At 47.5% G+C, this 10,323-nt stretch overlaps 1 protein-coding gene across 1 annotated transcript in view; it reads left to right on the forward strand.

Moving 5' to 3' along the window:
• The window catches only part of LOC148111760 (uncharacterized), a 26,324-nt gene extending 16,439 nt beyond the window's left edge, over positions 1-9,885 (forward strand). Inside the window, exons 3-5 of the mRNA XM_087879767.1 lie at positions 6,690-6,891; positions 8,212-8,404; positions 8,631-9,885. The gene's annotated coding sequence lies outside the window, so the exon portion shown is untranslated. The remainder of the gene's footprint in view (positions 1-6,689; positions 6,892-8,211; positions 8,405-8,630) is intronic.
• The last annotated feature ends 438 nt before the right edge of the window (positions 9,886-10,323 follow it).

Below are 10,323 nucleotides of genomic sequence, written 5' to 3' on the forward strand. Positions count from 1 at the left end.
CTCCCTGGGGAAGGTGGGGGGTGGAGATCTAGTAGAGGGACGCTCAGGCAGGCGAGAGCTAAAGGGGCCGCAATTTGACATCCTTTTAATGTTCTTCTTGTTTTGCACCAAAGACCTGAGGGGATCTGATGCTGGAGCCCAGTGAGCTTCTCAAGCTGTTTTTAGGTGTATGTAGGAAGTTCCCTTCTCGGCTAACAGAATAAGAACAACCGAGCTGGAAGGGACCTTGGAGGTCTTCTAGTCTGACCCCCTGCTCATGCAGGAGGCCTCATCCCAAAGGTGCTTTTTCAAGAGGCAACTTGACTTCATTTGCTTTTCTTTGAAGATGTTTCACTTCTCATCCAAGAAGCTTCTTCAGTTCTTCAGTACCAAAGAAGCTTCTTGGATGAGAAGCGAAACGCCTTCAAAAGAAAAAGAAAAAACCCGAAAGTCCAGTTGCCTCCTGAGCAAAGCACCTTTGGGACAATCCTGACCTGGATGACGGAGAATCTCTACAGACTTTTAGCGATGCAATTTGGGCTGAACCCCCTTTGCATGGTGTGGGGGTGTGAATGGATTTCCAGAGGGAAAAATTGCAGACTGCAAGAACCATTCGCACCACTCGGGTGACCCTGAGGACACAGATAAACCTCCAGGGGCTTCAGCCACCCTCTCAAACTTTGGAGATTGAGTTGAAATGCGAGTTGGAAACAGAGTGGGCAGTTGAACGGTTTTTCTACCAAATTGGGCTAGTTTTGCAGATTTGTTGCAGGAAAAAGTTTGACCTCTGTGGGTTCCAATTTGGAGGCTATTTTGGATTATTTTTAAAGCTCTGTAGAGATAGTCCTTGACCTACAACTATTTGCTTAGTGACTTAGTAAAGTTATAGCAGCACTGAAAAAAGCGGCCTTGACCAGTTTTCGCACTTACGACTGTTCCAGCATCCATGTGGTCAAAATCCAGGCGTTTAGCCACTGGCACGTATTTATGACGGCTGTGCTGTCGCAGGGTCACGTCATCAGTATTGGTATCTTTCACATCTGGTGTCCCACAAAGTCATTGGAGGATTCGCATAACAACTTCACAACTCATTTCACAATTGTAGGATATGACCTGCCAATTATGGCAAAAAATGGGGTGCAGCAACTGTTAAATAATTGGTAAAGGAGAATAATAATGTAATAAACTGTTAAATAAGAAAATATGGGATAGAGGATTAAGCACAAAAGATTTGTAACGGATCAATACACTTTCTGTAATTGTAATGGATGACAATTGTTTTATGTTTTAAGTTTTGTTTAAAAATAAAAAAAAATTCAAAAAAATAAATAAATAAATGCCTGGAGTGTGGAAAGAGCTTCAGTCATAGCAGCGCCCTGTATACACATCAAAGGATCCTTTCAGGGGAGGGGAACCATATAAATGCCTGGAATGTGGAAAGAGTTTTAGATACAAGAGAAGCCTTAATAGGCATTAAAGAATCCATTCGTTAGTGGAACCAGTTGAAGTCCTAATGTATGAAAAGACATTCAATCACACTGGAAACTTTTATAAACATCAAAGGAGCCACATAAGAGAGAAACCACATAAATGCCTGGTAAGAAAGGTAATAAAATCCAATTAACACTTTCACTTTTAATAAATTTAATATATTTTTTTCTTTTAATAAATTCCTTTAGTCTTCCAAGGCCATGCCCAGGGTCCCAGGCCTGAGTTTGACTGGGGATTGAGTTGAAATGCGAGTTGGAAACAGTGTGGGCAGTTGAACGGTTTTTCTACCAAATTGGGCTAGTTTTGCAGATTTGTTGCAGGAAAAAGTTTGACCTCTGTGGGTTCCAATTTGGAGGCTATTTTGGATTATTTTTAAAGCACTGTACAGATAGTCCTTGACGTACAACTATTTGCTAAGTGACTTAGTGAAGTTATAGCAACACTGAAAAAAGTGGCCTTGACCAGTTTTCACACTTACGACTGTTCCAGCATCCCTGTGGTCATGTGGTCAAAATCCAGGCGTTTAGTCACTGGCACGTATTTATGACGGCTGCGCTGTCCCAGGGTCACATCATCAGCATTTGTAACCTTCCCAGCTGGTGTCCCACAAACGCATTGGAGGATTCCCATAACAACTTCACAACTCACTTCACAACTGTAGGATATGACCTCCCAATTATGGCAAAAAATGGGGTGCAGCAACTGTCAAGAACAGAAATTTTTGTCTCAATTCTGATTGTAGATCTAGTTGGTACTACCTGTACAGTTTGGGGGCAATATATCCAACCGTCATGAACGATAACCCCAAAATACATCCCAAAGACAGTAAGAGGATTAATTCACGCAGCCCTGCCCCCAACTGCCTTACCAGCCCCTCCACAGACCCCACACACTCACAAACACGGACGGATTCACATGAAATCCCCTCCAATACTAACCCCTGCATATCTGTATTTTTCAACTTATTTTGAGCCCTTGGATGCTCCAGTTGACACACATATATATTTTCCTCCTCCACCCCCTCCCCCTTTGGAGGGGGCTCCTGCTGCTGCTGTTGCCCAGGCCAGTGTGCCCTGCGATGTAGCCCTCCACCCACAGACTGGCACCTTTTAAATGGCTAACTTAAAATGACATATTAGCCCTTTTAACATGGCAGTATATGCTTCTTTTTTAAGGTTAAGAATGCTTGTTTTTCCCTTCTTGACAAAGGCTCCTTATTTGATATGTGAGAAGTTGCTTTTTCAGCAACTACACAACAGAGTATTCCGAGTGTTTCTAAATATATCTGCAACTTTCAGGAAAGACACAAACCCAGCTGGGAAAGACTGACACAAAAATTGGTCACGTGTGGAATTTTATCCAGAATCAATGTTTTCTGTTTGCGCTTCACAAGCACTCAATGTATTTTATGGTTTCATCATTTCTTTACTGACTTCTATGAGGAAATTCACCAGCAGGAACCATTGGCAGGAGGTTCTCCTCCTTAGCTCCTCTCTAACTGGAGATGGTCTCCTTTTCTGCATGAATTCCGAATTTTGACATCCAGGATCAAGAATTTTCCTGCATCAAATAGAGGCCATGTAGTTGCTATTTAAAACAGACGAGTGAGTCACACATAGTGAGTTTATGTATTTATTGGGATCCTGCCTTTATTATTTTTACAAATAAGGTGGAGAACATATGCAACAAAACAAAGGAGAACGCCTGCAAGAAGACAAGGTCTTCTCCCAATGGTGACACTTTCCTCCTCTTTTCTCCCAACAACAACCCTGTGAGGTGGGCTAGACTGAAAGTGCGGCTGATTCAAACTTGAACTCTGCTCTCTTGCTTTCAACCCGGTGCCTTAATCACTGGATCCCCTTCATAGACTGCTATAAGGTCGCAGCCCCAGAAGAGCCCCTGATCTCCGCCTGCATCAATACAGAGAGGGCAACGAGGGAGCCGCCTGAATTGGTGACAGAGCCAGCATGATGCAGGTTGGGCGCAGGAGATGCTGGGAGTTGAAGTCCGGGAGGGTCTCTCCAGAGGCCTGGGAGCCAGAGGCCTAGTTTTGAGGGCGGGGAGGGACACAGGAAGCTGGGAAGGAGGCCGTGTCCCCCTGGAGCATACCTGGGAGACCCGTGGGAGGTGGGGGCTTGGGCCTGGCCTCCCCTGCGGGAAAGGGGACACAGCCATGACCCTCTTCTCTTTCTTCCCTGCAGGAGGACAGAGGATGGCGGCGGATGCAGGAAAGAGGCGCCAGCCGAGAGGAGGAGGAGGAGGGCGGGCCCCGTGGAGCAGCCCAGCCCGTCCCGGCACAGCTTCCCCGGGAGACGGCGGGGAAAGGCCGGGGGGCTCTAGGGCTGTAGGAGGGAGGAGCCCAGGGGGAGCCCGATGCGGGGCGGAGGAAACGGGCGGAGACCCCGAGACGGGCCTGGAAGGCGGAGGCTCCTTCGGAAGACCCCCAAAGCACCGAAGGATCCAGGAGGGAGGAAAGGAACATCAGTGCCCGGAATGTGGAAAAACCTTCAAAAGAAACGGAAACCTTCAAACTCATCTAAGAATCCACACAGGAGAGAAACCTCATAAATGCCTGGAGTGTGGAAAGAGATTCACTCAGAGGGGAGATCTTTATACACATCAAAGAATCCACTCAGGAGAAACACCTCATAAATGCCTTGAGTGTGGAAAGAGCTTCAGTCAGAGGGGAGATCTTTATAAACATCAAAGAATCCACTCAGGAGAAAAACATCATAAATGCCTGGAGTGTGGAAAGAGCTTCAGTCAGAGGAGACATCTTTATAACCATCAAAGAATCCACTCAGGAGAAAAACCTTATAAATGCCTGGAGTGTGGAAAGAGCTTCACTCATAGCAGCGGCCTTTATACACATCTAAGGATCCACACGGGAGAAAAACCTCATAAATGCCTGGAGTGTGGAAAGAGCTTCAGTCTGAGGGGAAATCTTTATACACATCAAAGGAGCCACATAGGAGAAAAACCTCATAAATGCCTGGAGTGTGGAAAGAGCTTCAGTCTGAGGGGAAATCTTTATACACATCAAAGAATCCACACAGGAGAAAAACCTCATAAGTGCCTGGAGTGTGGAAAGGGCTTCAGTAAGAGGGGACATCTTTATACACATCAAAGAATCCACACAGGAGAAAAACCTCATAAATGCCTGGAGTGTGGAAAGAGCTTCAGTCAGAGGGGACTTCTTTATACACATCAAAGGATCCACACAGGAGAAAAACCTCATAAATGCCTTGAGTGTGGAAAGAGCTTCAATCAGAGGGGAAATCTTTATACACATCAAAGAATCCACTCAGGAGAAAAACCTCATAAATGTCTTGAGTGTGGAAAGCGATTCAGTCTGAGGGGAAACCTTTATAGACATCAAAGGATCCACACAGGAGAGAAACCTCATAAATGCCTTGAGTGTGGAAAGAGCTTCAGTCAGAGTGGAGATCTTTATACACATCAAAGAATCCACTCAGGAGAAAAACCTCATAAATGCTTAGAGTGTGAAAAGAGCTTCAGTCGGAGGAGCCACCTTTATACACATCAAAGGATCCACTCAGGAGAAAAACCTCATAAATGTCTGGAGTGTGGAAAGAGCTTCAGTCACAGGGGACATCTTTATAAACATCAAAGGATTCACACAGGAGAGGAAGCACATAAATGCCTGGTAAGAAAGGTAATAAAATCTAATTAAAACTTTCACTTTTAATAAATTTAATACATTTTTTTCTTTTAATAAATTCCTTTAGTCTTCCAGGGCCATGCCCAGGGTCCCAGGCCTGAGTTTGACTGCTGTCGGTCATTCTTATGGCAACTAGCAGGGCAGGCTGTCCTGGAAGGGGCGGGAGGCCTTGTATGAGTCTGGATGTCCATCTGTCCATCTGATGTCCATCTGTCCATCTGATCCCTGATCCAAGAGCTGCAGTTGAGGGCTGCTCCGATTGTTAGACTGAAGTTAAAGAATGGAATTCTGAGGCCTGCTCTCAAAAGAATATAGATATACCCATACATATGCTACGTACACATTAATCACAGCCCATTTAGATTACATAACAAGAGACTTGGGAGTTCACAAGGTGGATACTTCTTCATATGGAAGAAAACTGACTGAATCTAATGTGCTGCTTCGGATACCGCAGAGCCTCTTCCCAGCAGTTGTGGAGAGGATGTGTTGTGTCCCAGACAATCCTGCACAACCTGGTCAGGCATCGTTTCTAGCTGATTAGAAACCAGTTGAGTTTCTGGGACGGAAAGTTCTTCAGTGGGATGAGACATTTTATTTTGAATTTGAGAATTCCCATATTTATATCTTCTGAGTTTGCAAAACTTTATTGAACTTTATTGAGGAGAACATCAGGGTAAAGATCAACAATGGCATTTTCTTTTCCTTGAAAAGCCAAACCGAGTCTAGGAGGACAGTTTGGGGATTGAGTTGAAATGCGAGTGGGAAACAGTGTGGACACGTGAACAATTTTTCTACCAAATTGGGCTAGTTTTGCAGATTTGTTGCAGGAAAAGTTTGACCTCTGGGTTCCAATTTGGGGGCTATTTTGGATTATTTTTAAAACACTGTACAAATAGTCCTTGACCTACAACTATTTGCTTAGTGACTTAGTGAAGTTATAGCAGCACTAAAAAAAGTGGCCTTGACCAGTTTTCACACTTACAACTGTTCCAGCATCCATGTGGTCAAAATCCAGGCGTTTAGCCACTGGCATGTATTTGTGACGGCTGCGCTGTCCCAGAGTCACGTCATCAGTATTGGTATCTTTCACATCTGGTGTCCCACAAAGTCATTGGAGGATTCACATAACAACTTCACAACTCACTTCACAACTGTAGGATATGAGCTGCCAATTATGGCAAAAAATGGGGTGCAGCAACTGTCAAGAACAGAAATTTTTGATTCAATTCTGATTGTAGATCTAGTTAGTACTACCTGTACAGTTTGGGGGCAATATATCCAACTGTCATGAACGATAACTGCAAAATACATCGTAGAGACAGTAAGAGGATTAAGTCAGCCAGGCCCTCCCCCCCAGCTGCCTTGCCAGCCCCTCCACAGGACCCCCCCACACACACACATACACACACACACACATGGATTCATCTTCTCCTTTCTCATCCCTCCTCCTTTCTGAAGGGCCCCTTTGGAAAACTGCAGCAGAGGGGGAAATCCCCTCCAATACTGACCCCTGCATATTTGGACTTTTTTTCAGCCCTTGGAAACCTGATGCTCCAGTTGACACACATACATATTTTCCTCCTCCACCCCCTCCCCCTTTGGAGGGGGCTCCTCCTGCTGCTGCTGCCCAGGCCAGTGTGCCCTGCGATGTAGCCCTCCACCCACGGACTGGCACCTTTTAAATGGCTAACTTAAAATGACATATTAACATGGCAGTCTATACCTTTTTTTAAAGGGTAAGAATGCTTGTTTTCCCCTTCTTGATGAATTCTCCTTATTTGGTATGTGAGAACTTGCTTTTTCAGCAACTACACAACAGAATATTCCGAGTGTCTCTAAATACATCTGCAACTTTCAGGAAAGACACAAACCCAGCTGGGAAAGACTGACACAAAAATTGGTCACGTGTGGAATTTAATCCAGAATCAATGTTTTCTGTTTGCGCTTCACAAGCACTCAATGTATTTCATGGTTTCATCATTTCTTTACTGACTTCTATGAGGAAATTCACTAGCAGGAACCATTGGCAGGAGGTTCTCCTCCTTAGCTCCTCTTTAACTGGAGATGGTCTCCTTTTCTTCATGAATTCCTAGTTCTTCTGCCTAGGAACAAGAATTGTCCTGGATGAAATGGAGGCTATATAGATGTTTCCTAAAAACACATTTGCGAGTTGTAGGCTGTTATTTACTAGAATCCTGGACTGATTTTTACAAATCAGGCAGATATTTTCCTTTGTTTTAAAACAAAATAGGAGAATATTTGTAGCTCAGGGTTCAAATGAGGGGACTTTTTAGCTCCCTGAGGCCCCCACACCCTTCCAGCAACTATGATGTTAGCTAGGAAGTAATGAAACGTGCAACGCGCCCCCCTCCTCTCTTCCCCCAACAACAACCCTGTGAGGTGGGCTGCACCGAAAGAGGGACTTGAACTCCGGGTCTCTTGCTTTCTACCCTGGTGCCTTAATCCATGGACCAAACTGGGTCCCCTTTATAGTCTGCTATAAGGTCGCAGCCCCAGAAGAGCCCCTGTTCTCCGCCTGCCGCAATACAGGGTGGGGGGTGGGGGGGAGACTGGATCTTAAATTTCAAGGGAAGCGGCTTGAATCGCCAAAAGAGGAGCCCGGATGTTGCAGTTTGGCGCAGGGAATGTTGGGAGTCGCAGTCTGGGGGGGTCTCTTTCGGGTCCGCAAGAGGCGGGGTCTTCGGCCTGGGCCTGCCCTGCAGGGAAGGGGACGCAGGCGACACCCTCTTCTCTATCTCCCCGGCAGGAGGACGGAGGATGGGGGCGGATGCAGGAAAGAGGTGCCGCCCGAGAGGAGGAGTGCAGGCCCCGCGGAGCAGCCATGCCCGGTCCCTGCGCGGCTTCCCCTTGAGACGGCGGGGAAAGGCCGGGGGGCTCCGGGGCTGCAGAAGGGATGAGCTCAGGGGGAGCCCGGGAAAGGTGGCTGCCTGGAGGGCAATGCAGGGAGGAGGAAAAGGGCGGAGACCCCGAGACGGGCCTGAAAGGCGGAGGCCACCCCTCCACTGGTAACCATAATAACTATCGACACCACACAGGCACCATCTGGCTGGTTGGAGGAAGAAGGACGCTGAATGGTCTCTGCGGGGCGGGTGTCGATTGGCAGGAAGACTACGTGGGGCGGTCCCTCCGAAGGAAAAGGTGGAGCTTATGAAGCTTCCACTTCCGGAAGTAAAACGGTCACCGAGGGAAGCTGCCTGAATCGGTGACAGAGAAGCTGGGATGATGCAGGTTGGGCGCAGGGAATGCTGGGAGTTGAAGTCCGGGAGGGTCTCTCTGGAGAAGGCAGGCCCGGGAGCCCAAGGCCTAGTCTGGGGGATTGGGCGGGGAGGGAGACAGGAGGCTGAGCCTGCCTGGAGCATGCCTGGGAGGCCCGTGGAAGGCGGGGGCTTGGGCCTGGGCCTCCCCTGCGGGGAAGGGGATGCAGCCGTGACAGTCTTCTCTTTCTCCCCTGCAGGAGGATGGAGGATGGTGGCAGATGCAGGAAAGAGGCACCGCCCAAGAGGAGGAGGAGTAGAGCGGGCCCCGCGGAGCAAATGCATTGGTTACAATTGATGCTCCCCAACTTCGGATTCTTTTGCCTTTTGAACATCTCAGAAAGATTGGAAAAACCTCTCAAGAAACGCCAAGGTCCCCAGTGTGTTTTCGATCCTCTCTAGTCTGGTCTCTTTGCTGCCGCCCAGAACTGTCCCGAACTGCAGACCAAGACCACAGAAAAGGTTGAGAAGGGAGACCCCGATAACCCCATGATCCTAGACCTGGACTAGATCAAGGACGCCTTTGCCCAATGTGTGGGGCCCAAAGGCCTCAATGGGAACCAGTCCAGGCCATCTGCACAACTCAGTGAACCCAGCTGGCTGTGTTTTAAGGGTGCCTTTTCCCCCAAAAATAAACCTATGAGGGAGCCTCCCACTGTTGGGAGGAAAAGGGCCCTTCATGCAACCTGTATCTTGAGCCAAAGGATCCGGGCTCTTGGTGGAGGAGAAACCCATCACTTGTGGTCATGGGAACCCAACTGCAGCAGCTCAGAAACCCTGGCAACTACAGGGAAGGGCTGGCTCTGCTTCCCTGTCTCCATCCCGTCCATCGAATGGCCAGCTTGATGAACGGAAGGACCGAGATGGGGGATTGTTCACCTTGCTGGTTGAGAATATCCCAAATTGTCTTCTCAGCAAAAGCATCTTTGATCGCATCCTACAAAGCCTCCAGTGGTAGAGGACGTGCCCTGAGGGTTCAAAGGGTCCCAAATCCCCCTTTCTGGGCATAGCCACACCCGGAAAGCCTTTCTCCTCAGAGTCCGTGGGCAGTGAGGGAGACGTGGCGGCTGCTGGGGCAAACAGCCCCACCCTTTGCTTCATGCCACAGTAAGGGTCTCCGTGCCGCGAGGCCAAAGCCCCACTCCGCTTCTCTGCTGCAGAGGGGAAGGTCAGCTGGTGGAGAAGGCCAGGCCCTTCCCTTCCTCCAGGATGGGGCAGAGCAGGAGAAGAAAAGCTGTTGCAGGGATCACCTTGGCTGCTATACTTGAAGGTATCGCTAATTTATTGTTTTTGAAGTGTGTCTCTTGTGATTTGTGGGAAGGGCAAGTGGGGAAAGGAAGCAAAGAGTTTGAATTCTTTCCCTTCCCTCTGAGAAGTCAAAGAGCTGCCAAATTCATTCGAAAGAACAGAGATCTTGGAGTAGAGAGAGAAAATAAAGTTGTTGAATAAACTGTTTGTGAGCCAAGTTCTTTGGAAATTATTTTCTCAACCCTCCGGGACTAATGCAGGTGTAGGAAGGAAACACAGGGAGAATAAAAAAGGGAGGAGATGCCTACACATCAACACCCAAAGTATGAAGAAGAAACAGAGGGAACCTGACGTCCCAGAACACGAGAGCAAAGATGAGATTTCTGCCGTTACTGGTGGGATGAAATTCAGGAGGATTTAAATTTTTCAAAACACCTAATAAAAAGAGGTGGAGGTGGAGTTGCACTTAAGCAGCTGCACCTTTGTAGAAATGCAAAAAATAAAAAAATGAAGAAAACCTCCTTGAATGCATTTGGGTTAATATGAAAGGAAAACGGAATGAGGTTGCCAGAGGTGTATACGACGGACTGCCCAATCGGAGGAACTAGATCAGGGGCGTCAAACTGAAGGGTGCTTGGATCTGGC

The sequence above is a fragment of the Pantherophis guttatus genome, chromosome 16 (genome assembly GCF_059756535.1).
Source record: "Pantherophis guttatus breed Tessera chromosome 16, ASM5975653v1, whole genome shotgun sequence".
Lineage (NCBI taxonomy): Eukaryota > Metazoa > Chordata > Lepidosauria > Squamata > Colubridae > Pantherophis > Pantherophis guttatus.